Below are 15508 nucleotides of genomic sequence, written 5' to 3' on the forward strand. Positions count from 1 at the left end.
GTGGCTATTGGACACTTCACACCTCTTGTAGCACGAAAGCACCAATCGCATCTGCGATTATGGTTGGCTGGTCGATTTGAAGGAGGGGACAAAACAGCAAGGTCATCGGTCCCATCAGATGAGGGAAGGATGAGGAAGGAAATCGGCCGTGCCCTTTCAAAGGAACCATCCTGTCATTTGTCTGAAGTGATTTAGGGAAATCACGGAAAATGGCCGGAGGCGGGTTTGAAGTGTCGTCCTCCCGAATGCGATTCCTGTGTGCTAACTACTGCGCCACCTCGCTTTGTGTCTGCTATTATGATGATCTGGTAATCGGAGAGTCGGTGCACCAAAGTAATGTATCGGAAATGGCAGTCCTTAATGCATTCGAAAGTGGACTGCAGTTCTTACGTCCACGTGGATTTATATTTGCCGGTAGTGTCCTTGCCAGTGAGGGCTTGAGTGAGTGGTATCTGAAGGCAACAGAAGCTACCTGTAATAGGTGCCCCCGATAAAAATTTACCATGCCTAAAACTTAGCATAGTTCCTGGCAGTCTTGCGTTGGCGATAGTTGTTGAATGGTCTCTAATCCATGGTGCAGGGTGACTGCCTGTGGCGTTTACTGCATGGCTGAGGAAAACAACTTCCTTCTGAAAGAGTTGGCATTTCTCCTCGTTGATCACAACTCTGCTGTCAGAGAGTGCATCGAAAACTTTTTAGGGCTGCATTTATTAAAGTCTTCGTTTAGTGAGAAAATTAGAACATTGCCGGGGTAGCCATTACAGAAAAGGAACTTGAATAATATGCCTCAATAAAGTGCTGCCATGTCTGAGCAGCGTTCTTAAGTCCGTTAGACATAAACATAAATGCAAACAGACCAAAAGGCGCGATAATAGCCTCTTTGCGATTATCGTCTGGGCACATAGGTAGGATCTGCAGGTGTGCTACCTTGCAGTCAGTGACACTAAACACAGAGGCATTGATCAAATAATGAGTGAAGTCATGGATGTTTGGAATTGTGTAGCTGTCCATTATAGTATGAGTATCGAGAATTCTGCAGTCACGACGCAACGTGACAGATACGTGTTTCTAAGGAAGCAATTTGGTGCGTGAAACCCAGGAACTGTTGGAGGGACGTATGATGCCACCTCGCAACAGTTTGTTTACTTCTGCCTTAGAGACCCGGGATAAATCCAGTGGTATTCTACGCTGTCTGTCTCGCACTGGGGGGCTGGGCATTGTGATAATTTTGTGAAATGCTCCATTTTTTATGACTCAATGTACAAACCGGTCTTGTGGGTAAGAGAAGAGAGACCCATTAGAGTTGTAGGTTCTTCAAATGGCCCACATATATAAATAAATACTTTTAATGATCATTATTCGCGCCGTCCCTGTAGAGCAAAAATATCGTAAGGAGGTATGATCTGGATATGAGTAAGCTGACAGAAAATTGAAAGCTATACTATCAATTTTTTGATGTACCTCAATGTTTTTTTCATGGATCTCGGTGTTTGTCGGACTTTTGAGCTGGTGTGATAAAGAAATATGTACTTGCACTCTCCCTGTATGTGTTAATTAACAGTTATGATACGCGAAAGTCACATGTTTTCATTCTCCTACTAAGCTACGTCCTAATCTCCAAATATCGATGCGCTGAGGGCTTACATTTTTAAACAGACCTTGTCAGAGGAGAAGTCAGCACAAAGAGGAAATAGCCAATGCAGCCACGCCGGCATTGTTATACTTCATTGGGGAGAAGAGATAAACATCAAGCCACACACTAAAACTTATTAACCTTCTAGCAATGTTCCAGAACTGCCACAGCGTTTCTTAACATGAAAGCATCCATACCTGCGTGCGCTTATGAACTTACAATTTCTGGTGCGGCTAAACATGCAGTAGTAAAAATACGTCAGCTGTGAACAGTTCACGTCATCTCACTCTCTAACCACTAAAAGTGGCGATGTGAGTGGAAAGCACAGCACTGCCCTCTGTGTCATAAGATGAGGACACAGCTGTGGCAAAAGAGCCTGGTGGTCCTTATTGGTGCAGAGAGCTTGATGGGACGTCGGAATCTGGTGGAGGCAGTCGATGTAGCTGGTCAAACTGCAGCAGTGGCATGTGAAGTTCTTGCTCGACGGTGTCAATTCTGCACTGAATAGCATCATTGCCATGTTGTGGGTGGATGTTTGTCATGTACATGTCAAAATAATGCTGCTGTACTCGCTGAATATGGTTGATGGTGTGAAGGCAGTCTCGAAGATACCGATGACTACTCAGCATTAGCATGGGTGGGAGAAACTGTTGCGCGAAGTGGGAGGCTCTGTTTGTGCCGAGACGCGGAGGGAGGCGTGGTCGATGACACCTGTGAAAAAGCAGCCGCTATCAGCGTGAGTCAAAACATCGTCACGCAGAGAGTGAATGTCGTGGTGGAAACACCATCAAAACACACGTTCTGTGTGCAAGTCTGAGATCCATAGATTCAGATTTTGTTGAGTCGTTTACTGCATGGAGCTGGATGGCTGAGGAGGAAGGCATAGAGAATGAAGAAAAGGGCGGCAAAGTACTCAATTCTGAGCAGGAGTGTACTAGGGAGGCCGGTAATGTGGACGAGAACGTTCTGTTGTTACGAGAGCGAGGTGGGAGAGAGCTGGCGCCACCGCTCCAAGAGTCAAGGAGACATAGATATCCTCCACGGTTCGGTGCACCTTCGGCAAACCGTGCGTCGAGTTTGGGAAGCCACACAACACGCGGTAGCTGTGTGCGTATTCACCGAATCGCGCAACGCACCGGCGGAAGAGTTTCTGCATAGGCATGGGTGTTGCGCCGACGGCGGGGTTCTGCGCAGGTGCGAGTGCGACATGGCAGGCGGGTCTGCAGGAGTTATTGTGGTGTTACAAAGCAGTGACGTCAAGTCGGCACAGATCGGACGAGTTTTGTTCGGCTCGTGATAGCAGGGAGATCGACTTTGCTCCCACTGCATTTGAAGACACGTACGACGCCATTGTTGTAGCGTTGTTAATACATTGTCAGCGTTGGATGATTACAAATATTGTACCCGAAAGTTCGAGTCATACATATAATTAATGGCATTAATTATTGGATATAGGTTCCGCCTTTTAAGCAAAACACTATTTTTTTCTTGTAACGCCAACATGCTTCAGCGCCTCTGTCCCATTACAAGTGGGTTTTATTTATTGGACAGCTGTGAAAGTGTACATATTTTAGGCTGTAACTGACCTGACAAAATGAGGCCCAAAGACAGTTTTTGTTCTTTTTTGTTCTTACCTCTATTTTACATTATATATTTTTGCAGGACCATTGGTATGGTTTCTTGCACTGATAACTTGTCATCCGCAAAACAAACAATGTAAATGTGGGTTTCATCAACGAGTTAACCTATCCCACGATTTTTTAAAATCGTGATCTTGGTGAGATGACATGTTTTGTGTACATACTTGTTATTACTCACGTTTTGTTGTGACTGATCCTTCTTCATTATCCTTCAGAGGGCACTACACACATATTAAATGTACGTAGCGTATTTCGGTTTTTTAATCGCCTTTTCACTTCCCAAAACTCGGCGTACACGGTGTCGTTCTGTGTCCTAACACCATCGGCGTTCATTTTTTCTGTAGGTACTGGGAAGCGGGCGTGGTATTTACGACGATAAATAATCGCTCGCACTCACGTTACTTACTATGAATACTTTTATTCTCGCAGCGTATACACAAAGCGTGAAGCGTAGAGCGCATACTACAGAGAACTGATACGGCCGGCCGGTGTGGCCATGCGGTTCTAGGCGCTTCAATCCGGAACCGCGTGACCGCTACGGTCGCAGGTTCGAATCCTGCCTCGGGCATGGATGTGTGTGATGTCCTTAGCTTAGTCAGGTTTAAGTAGTTCTAAGTTCTACGGGACTGATGACCACAGATGTTAAGTCCCATAGTGCTCAGAACCATTTGAACCATTTTTGAACCTGATACGGCAAAAATAAGAGTTGTTCTTGCTGCGGTAGGACAGCGATATTATTGGGGTTAGAGCCAGTGGTTCTACGTCCTCACAGTTTCTTGGTGAGTTGGGACGGAATGCGAATTTTGTTTACATTATCTCTCTTCATCTTTGTTTGTGTGTGTATGTGTGTGTGTGTGTGTGTGTGTGTGTGTGTGTGTGTTTGTAAGCTGCTTCAGCTGCTTCTTTTGTCTTTTCTATGAAGTTCCTTTAATGTTTTAAATAGCATGTCTTTACAAAAGGCTACACAAATGGCTAAAGGAACACACACACACACACACACACACACACACACACACATGCGCGCGCGCTCGCGCGCTCACTCATACACACAATCACACACAAGGAAAAGAGAGATACAAGTAAACAAAATTCAAATTTAAATGGTCAAGGGATAGGTTAACTCGTTGATGAAATTCACATTTACATCATTTGGTTTATGGTCGTGCAAAACCATGTAACGTAAAATCAACATAACAGCAAAAACCAATAAAAACTGTATTTGGACCTCATTTTGTCAGATCAGTTACAACCTAAAATATGTACAATTTTACAGTTGTTCAATAAACAAAATTCGCTGGTTGGCACAGAGGTGCTGAAAAATGTTTGGACAACAATACGAAAAAAGCATTTTGTATAAAAGGCGGAACCTATATCCAATAGTTTTAACTGCAAACACGGAAGAAATAGAAGAGCTGCAAATCCAAAAGATGAAGTAATTAATGGCTTTCGCTCGCTGGCAGCTATGACCAGTTGCACTTCGGGGGCAGCCTCACGACCTGTATTGTCCATAGAGTATGATCAGGCATGAGGTGTAAATCGATTAGAGTGTGTAACCAACGCCAAAGTTACGACGGAGTCGTGTCCTTTAAATCTTTGTCGTAGATGACGTGGTGTAATTGGTCTTCCAGAGAGCGGGGGATTTAGTAGAGAAGTGCTGCTTTAGTGAACTCGCATTTATCGCCTGTGGGCAGGGTGAGGATAATTTTGCTGATTGCTCCCACTTGTTCACCCAGGTGACTAACCAGTGTAATGAATTCTCACGATAGCATGAGTCCCAGAACAAATGAATTTGCACAGACTGCCAAGGCGTACGGAAGTGAATCAAGCCAGATGGACTGATGTTGTATGGAAGTAGGCTAGTTTGCGAGCAAAGCGGAGTCCATTGCTAAATCAAAGAGTTGGTTGTCCGACGCACTCCATTTTCAGTAACATTGGTCACTCTTGGAGTACTGTTGTGAAGAATGTCATCATTACTTTTGATGACGCGAGGTGCCCGGAGAGTGTCGTCCATAACCCTGGGTACTGCAGCACGAAAAGTAATGTCGGGATGCGTGAACTGCACAACACAATGGGGACACGTCAGCAGCGCTGCATCGCGCAATAACTGTAGATATCCAAAACTCAACGCAAACGCGGACGTCGTACGTCACTGATGTGATGTGAAGTGGAATGTATAATAGCAAAACCCGCAAACGAGGAAACTGACGTCGTGAAGTTCCCTCAGTCTAATCCTTACACAGTGGACCGCACCACTAGTAAAAAAACAAAACTCGCACAGATACTCCTGGTAACATCAGCACAATTCCAGGTCAATCAGGAAACCTGTGTTTGTAAACTGATTTACATGGGTCCTGGTGTAGACTGAGACTTTTGTAACTAGCTGTTAAATACATGTGTGTAATTCTGCCAAAATTTACGATTCGTGTCCGTCTATCGCTACACAGCGTTTTTCATTGGACCCAATAACATACTTCACTAATCTAAAGACTTTTTGTACAAGATATTTTATTGTTCCATGCCATTACCGGTTTCGTACTTTATGTTCATCATCAGATGGCTGATTATAGGATAAATTGGTAATCAGACGTTGCTTGCTTTGCTTACCACGATGCCCCATCGCTAAAATACACTGACGGAATAAAATCGCAGTACCAAGAAGATGTTTTGCGACATAAACGAAAGTAGGTAGGCGTGTTTCTCCATCTGAAAGATGACGTCTATTCAGATTTCGCTCCAATCGTACAAGAGTGGCGATAGTAGCGGCTATGTGATGATCCAAATCGGGTTTGATTTAAATACACGCTGTAATGGTCCTGAACGTTATTCACCTTTGAGATTGGACGTGGTGAGTTAATTTTAGTCAAGAATTGTTGTGGATTGGCAAGAGAGCTGTTGTATAGCTAGAGAGGGCCGAAATACACGCGTTAAACTCAAGCAGTCTGGCGTGAGGTACGAAACAGGATACGTAATGAATGCTATAAAGAAAAGTACGTAGCTTCTGGAATACTGAACTTTAATCCACATTTGTAGAACATCTCTCTTGATGATACAATAATAGACTCGCAATATAAATGGAATACGGCGCCTTGCTAGGTCGTAGCAATTGTAGCTGAAGGCTATGCTAACTATCGTCTCGGCAAATGAGAGCGTAGTTGTCAGTGAACCATGGTTAGCAACGTCGGCTGTACAACTGGGGCGAGTGCTAGTACGTCTCTCTAGACCTGCCGTGTGGTGGCGCTCGGTCTGCAATTACTGACAGTGGCGACACGCGGGTCCGTCGTATACTAGCGGACCGCGGCCGATTTAAAAGCTACCACCTAGCAAGTGTGGTGTCTGGCGGTGACACCACAAGAATGTCTTTAAAGTGACAAACACGCCATTATCAGCACCTCGTTGAGTTTTAACGAGGTTGTGTAATACGTCTACAAGAACCTGGATGTTCCTTCGGTGATGCTGCAGAAAGACTCGGCAGGAATGTAGCTACTGTACCTGACTGCTAGCAGCGGTGGTCACGAGAATGTACGGTCAAAGGAAGACCGGGCTCTGGACGGTCACGTGGCACTACTGAGAGGGAAGTCCATCGTGTTCGGTGAATGGCGGTGACGCATCATACTGCATCTGCAGCAGCAATATGAGCAGCAGTTGCAACCACAGTCACACAACCAACTGCTACAAATCCGTTACTTCAAGGCCCGCTCCAAGCCAGACGCCCTGTGCATGCACTGCACTGGCCCCAAACCATCCCCATTTGCGACTTCAGTGGTGTCAAGCGAGAGCTCATTGGATATCAGTTGCTTTTTGTGATGAAGCTGTTCTCCGTTCATGTCAGTGATGGCCGTGTGTTGGTTAGAAGGAGGCCGGTTCAGGGCCTGCAACCAACGTTTCAGTATACTAGACACACTGGACCTACACCTGGTGTTATGGTCCGGGGTGTGACTTCATATAACAGCACTAGCACTTTCGTTGTTATCCCAAGAACCCTGAATGCAAATTTATATGTCAATATGGTGATTCGACCCGCTACCATTCATGAAGATTGTTACAGGGTGTGTTTGCCAACAGGATAACGCTCGCCCAAACACTGCTGTTGCAGCCCAACAAGCTCTACAGAGTTGTTGCCTTGACCTGCTTGATCACCAGATTTGTTTTCAGTGGGGCACATCTGGGATATCATCGGACGACAACTCCAGCGTCATCCACAACAAGCATTAACCATCCCTGTGTTGATCGACCAAGTGCAACAGGCATGGAACTCCATCCCACAAACTGACACCCGGCACCTGTACAACATAATGCATGCACTTTTGCATGCTAGCATTCATCATTCTGGTGGTTACATTGGATATTAATCTACCAGAATTTCACATTTGCAATGGCTCATCTCGCACTTACATTAACCTCTGTGATCTTGCAATGTTAATCACTTAAATACGTTACCTAGACAAAAGTATTACTGAAATTTCGTTATTCTATATGAATCAAGTTTTGGTATTGCGATTTTTTTCCCATCAGTGTATTTTAACTGATAAATATTGATAAAGGAAATGAAAATAAATGAAAATCGGAAATTGCATAATGGCTATTTAGCACCAGTACTTATAGTGAACATATATTGATAGCTTTGAAGGCTTGAGATTTCATTATTTTCCGTTTACCATGCAGGAGTATCATGGAAAACGTGTGCTAGTGTTATAAACACATCCACAAAATCAGAGTAAACGGAGGTTACCATTAGCATACATCACACATGTTTTACGTGTACTGATAGCTCACGAAGATGCTGTGAAGCAAAGACATACATTGATGTACTGTATACATTATCCATCAGACATAAGTTGAGAGATATAACTTTAATATCGATCCATTTTCGATAATAACAGATAAATCGATATGTAGCAGAAAATAATGAAACATAGTTATTCTCTATGTGAGTAACAATCAGAACCACCAGTTTGTCACATTCAGGAAATCAACTACCATTGATGTATCAAAAGGAATTCTCATCATTCAGATTAACATATCAGAGCACATTTCACAGCAATGCTGAATCAGACGCATAAAGATCCCACTTGACAAACCAGGGAAACAAAAAGATTATATTATTAAAAGAATTATCAAAAATAATTGTTAGAATCCTTCCGTTGATGACATAATTTCAGATAAAATAAAAGCTAAATACACTCCTGGAAATGGAAAAAAGAACACATTGACACCGGTGTGTCAGACCCACCATACTTGCTCCGGACACTGCGAGAGGGCTGTACAAGCAATGATCACACGCACGGCACAGCGGACACACCAGGAACCGCGGTGTTGGCCGTCGAATGGCGCTAGCTGCGCAGCATTTGTGCACCGCCGCCGTCAGTGTCAGCCAGTTTGCCGTGGCATACGGAGCTCCGTCGCAGTCTTTAACACTGGTAGCATGCCGCGACAGCGTGGACGTGAACCGTATGTGCAGTTGACGGACTTTGAGCGAGAGCGTATAGTGGGCATGCGGGAGGCAGGGTGGACGTACCGCCGAATTGCTCAACACGTGGGGCGTGAGGTCTCCACAGTACATCGATGTTGTCGCCAGTGGTCGGCGGAAGGTGCACGTGCCCGTCGACCTGGGACCGGACCGCAGCGACGCACGGATGCACGCCAAGACCGTAGGATCCTACGCAGTGCCGTAGGGGACCGCACCGCCACTTCCCAGCAAATTAGGGACACTGTTGCTCCTGGGGTATCGGCGAGGACCATTCGCAACCGTCTCCATGAAGCTGGGCTACGGTCCCGCACACCGTTAGGCCGTCTTCCGCTCACGCCCCAACATCGTGCAGCCCGCCTCCAGTGGTGTCGCGACAGGCGTGAATGGAGGGACGAATGGAGACGTGTCGTCTTCAGCGATGAGAGTCGCTTCTGCCTTGGTGCCAATGATGGTCGTATGCGTGTTTGGCGCCGTGCAGGTGAGCGCCACAATCAGGACTGCATACGACCGAGGCACACAGGGCCAACACCCGGCATCGTGGTGTGGGGAGCGATCTCCTACACTGGCCGTACACCACTGGTGATCGTCGAGGGGACACTGAATAGTGCACGGTACATCCAAACCGTCATCGAACCCATCGTTCTACCATTCCTAGACCGGCAAGGGAACTTGCTGTTCCAACAGGACAATGCACGTCCGCATGTATCCCGTGCCACCCAACGTGCTCTAGAAGGTGTAAGTCAACTACCCTGGCCAGCAAGATCTCCGGATCTGTCCCCCATTGAGCATGTTTGGGACTGGATGAAGCGTCGTCTCACGCGGTCTGCACGTCCAGCACGAACGCTGGTCCAACTGAGGCGCCAGGTGGAAATGGCATGGCAAGCCGTTCCACAGGACTACATCCAGCATCTCTACGATCGTCTCCATGGGAGAATAGCAGCCTGCATTGCTGCGAAAGGTGGATATACACTGTACTAGTGCCGACATTGTGCATGCTCTGTTGCCTGTGTCTATGTGCCTGTGGTTCTGTCAGTGTGATCATGTGATGTATCTGACCCCAGGAATGTGTCAATAAAGTTTCCCCTTCCTGGGACAATGAATTCACGGTGTTCTTATTTCAATTTCCAGGAGTGTATAAACATCTCTCTCCTCATTCTTGCCAATACAAGCTTCTAAAACCACCACCAAATATGCTGTCATGCCCTTTCTAGGAAACCTGCCATATAAGACAGCTAATCTTTCCAAAAATACAAATGTCGGAACGAGTTTCTTCCCAAACAACAAGTCACAACAACATCAAGCTACTTACAATATAGGTACTTCCACCACACCCTTAGGAAATCTGGTATAAGCAAACAACATGTATATCTACATCTACATCCATTCTCCGCAAGCCACCCGACGGTGCGTGGCAGAGGGTACTTTGAGTAACTCTATCGGTTCTCCCTTCTATTCCAGTCTCGTATTGTTCGTGGAAAGAAAGATTGTCGGTATGCCTCCGTGTGGGCTCTAATCTCTCTGATTGTATCCTCATGGTCTCTTCGCAAGATATTCGTAGGAGGGAGCAATACACTGCTTTACTCCTCGGTGAAGGTATGTTCTCGAAACTTCAACAAAAGCCCGTACCGAGCTACTGAGCGTCTCTCCTGCAAAGTCTTCCACTGGAGTTTATCAATCATCTCCGTAACGCTTTCGCGATTACTAAATGATCCTGTAACGAAGCGCACTGCTCTCCATTGGATCTTCTCTATATCTTCTATCAACCCTATCTGGTACGGATCCCACAATGCTGAGCAATATTCAAGCAGTGGGCGAACAAGTGTACTGTAACCTACTTCCTTTGTTTTGGGATTGCATTTCCTTAGGATTCTTCCAATGAATCTCAGTCTGACATCTGCTTTACCGACGATCAACTTTATATGATCACTCCATTTTAAATCACTCCTAATGCCTACTCCCAGATAATTTATGGAATTAACTGCTTCCAGTTGCTGACCTGCTATATTGTAGCTAAATGATAAAGGATCTTTCTTTCTATGTATTCGCAACACATTACACTTGTCTACATTGAGATTCAATTGCCATTCCCTGCACCATGCGTCATTCGTTGCAGATCCTCCTGCATTTCAGTAAAATTTTCCATTGTTACAACCTCTCGATGTACTACAGCATCATCCGCAAAAAGCCTCAGTGAACTTCCGAGGTTATCCACAAGGTCATTTATGTATATTGTGAATAGCAACGGTCCTACGAAACTCCCCTGCGGCACACCTGAAATCACTCTTACTTCGGAAAACTTCTCTCCATTGAGAATGACATGCTGCATTCTTTTATCTAGGAACTCTTCAATCCAATCACACAATTGGTCTGATAGTCCATATGTGTCTAAATCCTGGCCATAAGACAACATTGGCTAGACAGATAAGCTTCGATACGAAATTCAAGGAGTACCTGATTGCAATAGGCTAAACAACTTAACCACCGTTGCTTCTCACGTAGTTATATTATGTAAAAGGCATTGAAAGCAACCTACAGATCCTTCTCTACACAAGCAAGGGCAATATTACGAAAATCCTTGAAGAAACAGAAATATTTACGTATACAGTGTTGTCACCATGAAAGGGTCCTGTAGCCACCTTTCATTAGTCCGGTAGCCCAATTTCACAAGTATTTCTCTTTCTTTTCCTTGTTTCTCTTTTCTCTTTACTCTCACAGTGGCGTGATTGAATGAATGTGGTTGTGTGTGACGTTGCTAGACGGTGGCGTAGTCTGCTGCAGAAAGTCTGCGATAGTCGTAGAGATTCAGCAGCACTGGTACAGAATAGCCAACTCTCGTAGTGGTCAAGTAGGCAAAGAGGTTTGCACTACTTGTGAGCGTGGAGCGTGGAGGAGGCTGGATAGGAAAAAGGGGGCAGTCTGCCGCCGGTACGGGAAGCGTCCACAGCTGTGCTCCAGTCGAAGAAGGGTGAGTTAGACTGACCGAGTGGCGCGTTGTTACTTGGCGAGGGGAGAGCTGTTAGCTTTTGGTCTCGCTTTTCAGATCTGGAAGATTGCTTTCCCTTGTCACAGCAAGGAATGCTAAACTTTGGCAGATTTTTCTTTTAGCAAATTTCTGTAGCAGACTTGGATCCGCCGGAAGAGCGCCACACAAAGGTGTCGATAAGAAGTGAGCACTCGCTTCTGTATGAATGTCTGTTTGCCTTCAGCTGTGCCTGCATAAGCTTTCACCTTTCTAAATATTTAGAGCTTTGCCTTCTCGTAAATTTTCCTTACTTTATGTGTCTTTCGTCCGTGGGAAGCCAACGACGTGGTAGAACTTTATAGTTGTTGGGCTACCGGCATCACTAACTGTCCGATCGCATGTTTGTTTTAGAATTAACATGAATTGTGTGATGTGATATTGTTGGAATTTGGCACTATACCTAGAAATTGCGTCTCCACAAACCACGTGTTATCAGGAATCGTGTATATGCCTCACATCCTTATCTTAGGAATAAATGATTTTACCTACAATTTTCTCTTGTGTTCCTAGATTACGTTTTTGCACCTAAGCCACTCACCTCGTAGCTTTCCCGTTAGCACATCCAATGCGTTTCCTGATGCACAGGTCCAGTGATTAGCCTCCTCTTGTATTTTATAACAAATGCTTTAGATTAAGTCATATTTTCAGGTGTGTTGCTGGGAGCCGATCTTATGCAGTGTTCATGCATTTTCTATTTTATTTTAAATGTTTGATTGTCGTGAACAGTGCACAGGCAATACTATTAATTACATCGTATCCGCTGTGAGCGACCTCACAACGTATGCATTTTTGTGAGTTTTTGGTCTGTGATCAAATTAATTTATTTTCCGACTCGACCAAACCTTCGATTAGTTGTATGGTTAGAGTCGGTGGCGACCCTAATCTTCTCAAGTTAATTTCATAAGCAATAAGTATTTCCATTCCCAATAATAAGGAATAACCCGTAGTAACAGGTTAGTTACCACCACACAACTTCCTCAACGAACAAACAGAACTAACTTCCAAAAGCTGCTCTCACGTAGGACACAAATATAAATTCCGCCAGCGCCTAACACCAGTATAATTATGCCTCACTGTTTCTAATAAGTAACGTGTGTATTATATGTGAAGTATAAGAGGTATTTTTATTAACAACATTATTTTATATGATTTTTAAAAATAACTGTATTTAATTACTTTCTGGCACCTACCGATTATTTATCTCTTATTGCAGAAAAAGCATCGTTGTTTAAGTTTTATCTTTTTCGTCAACTCTGACATATAATATAAACAATATATGTTCTTGCTTCATAGCGTCTTTGTAATCTACAATTGTTTGTAAAACACGTGAAGTGTATGAAATCAGATTGTCAGAATATAAAAGTGTTCATGGTAAGCACCTTCCACTCTGTGATTTCGTAAATGTGGTTAGAGCACAGGGACATGTTTCCCATGATACTACTGCATGGTACACGGAGAACAACAGAAACTCAGGTCTTGAAAGCTATTAATATACGTTTCTGTAAGTACGAGTACACAGTCATTATGCAATTTCCAATTTTCTTATATTTTGCTTTAAAAATCGAAACAAACAGTATCGACTGCAAACATATTTATTTTGATGGTAACCGATTTCGGTCAGGTTTTGACCGTCCTCAGACCCTCATACTATGATGGTAGGCGGAGGCGGTGAGTGGAGCAAGTGTTGTAACATGACGAACGTGAGCTGCTCAAAACAGTTACAACACCTGCTTCATTCACCGCCACCACTACCACCATGGCATGAGGGTAAGAGGATGGCCAAATCTGTTACCATCAAAAGTTTTTGCGGTTAAGACTGTTTGTGGCGATTTTTAAAGCACTTTTCGTCAGACCGCTGTTCTCCACGAGTAATGTTCTCAAATTACTCTTTAGTATTAATTTACTTTATCAATATTTTAGCGGCAAGACACCACGATGAGCAAAAGACCAACTACTGATAAACAGTTCATCCTGTAATTCTGCCATCTGATGATGAACAAGAGTTCGAAATCAGAAATGGCATGGAACAATAAAATGTGTTGAACAAAAACATCTTTGAATTAGCGGTTGATAGTTGTTTTTATAAAACGTCTTATAATACAATCACAGAACTCTCACAAAATCAATGACTGACAAATTATCTTTACACCATCTTTCCCGCCAAGCTGTTTACAATTAACGTGTCATTGTTTTTTGAGTAAACGAATGACACTCGCATTTTTATTACACGTGACATTCGTCAGTGAAAAGTAATAGTATCAAAAGTCTTGTTCAGTATTTGCATGGCGGATTATGAGATTATGTAAACTTAACTGCATGCTTTTTCTTTGCAGGAAATTTTCAGCCGGTTTTACAAACCGAAAAGCAAAGGATTTTTCTAATGGGATAGTTCAGCAGCTCACTAACGGGCATGGGTAATTCTATTACGACTGAAACTCATATACTTGACGGAAGCGAGGACAATCATGTGTGTCTAACTGAGGAACTAAGCGTGACCATTAGATCAGCCATTCTTCCCCATACTCAGACGCAAGAAGAAAATCTTTACGTATTATTGCATTACGGCCAAAGAATCGTGCTAGCCTAATGTGCTTGTTCCCTAAACGGCGATTTTTCTCGAATAGTGACCGTGGTGGAGTGGGACGTGGTTAGCTATTACTTAAATTATGAAATTCATGTTCCACAGTTCATAAGCTTGATTCTTATCAAAATGATGTTGAACCGGTCGGTTTACCGATTACGTACCGTTATATGTGATATGTTTGTGGACACGGCTTCATGCTGGCCATTTACAGAATAATCAGCGGAATTGTGATTTAAATTTAATGAAAATAAACTTGTTAGTCTTCATCATTAATCGTGTTCCAAATGAAACAAAGATTTACTAGAAATTAAACATACTTTTTTCTACGCTACCTATCTCACCACTTTTTAATTAAATAATCGCCAGCAGAGTACAGAAGAAATGATTTCAGTTTTTATTTAATATTGATAATATAGGATACTGGATATCTAGAAAAGACTTCAAATATCTGCACAAAAATGGAATGTTTGAATGATAAATGACATTTGTTGCTATTAGAATTAAGAGTGACCACATCTCCGTATTAAAATCATTTTTCTTATTAACATCATTTTTCTTCGGTTTTAAACATTAGTTCTGGGGAATTTCCCTTGTTATTAGTGTCAAGATTACAACTCTTCCGACGGGCGTTTACCACTGATTACCAGTGTTGAGGGTGCTGGTGCTTGTTAACAAAAAAACAAAAAAAGGGAAGGATTTTCTGAGGGGCCGGGGGGGGGGGGGGAAGTTTGAAAACATTGTTGTTGACGGCTGTAGTTACGTTTGCTTTATAATTCCTAGCAAAAAATATTACTTACCAACTTACCAAAAGTCCTTTTGACTGACCATTGTACTTGTATGAAAGTTTACACTGTGCAGTAAGCAGAAATATGGAAATTAGTAATAATTCCTACCAATGCCAGCTACATCTGTTGTCCATGGTACATGCCAACATCCGCTCCTGACACATTCACACTTCATGCAGTTAATTAGTAATTAACAATAGCTAATGATATTTCCTCTTACGAACAGTGCTTACCTTCGTGTTGAGAAATCTAGCGCCCACATTCTCCTAGATTCGCTTACCATACGCAAGAGTTGAGAAGAAGACAATGGATACATCGGTTTGATGGCTAAACTTCGAATTTGAATGCTTTCGTAAACAGGAGTAACAAATGCTGGC

The 15508-nt window shown here is 43.5% G+C and overlaps 1 protein-coding gene across 1 annotated transcript in view; it reads right to left on the reverse strand.

Annotated features, from left to right (window-relative positions):
• Window positions 1-15508, reverse strand: part of LOC126092726 (sialin-like) — a 181382-nt gene that overhangs the window by 87948 nt on the left and 77926 nt on the right. The window lies entirely within an intron of this gene.

Source organism: Schistocerca cancellata, chromosome 7 (genome assembly GCF_023864275.1).
Source record: "Schistocerca cancellata isolate TAMUIC-IGC-003103 chromosome 7, iqSchCanc2.1, whole genome shotgun sequence".
Lineage (NCBI taxonomy): Eukaryota > Metazoa > Arthropoda > Insecta > Orthoptera > Acrididae > Schistocerca > Schistocerca cancellata.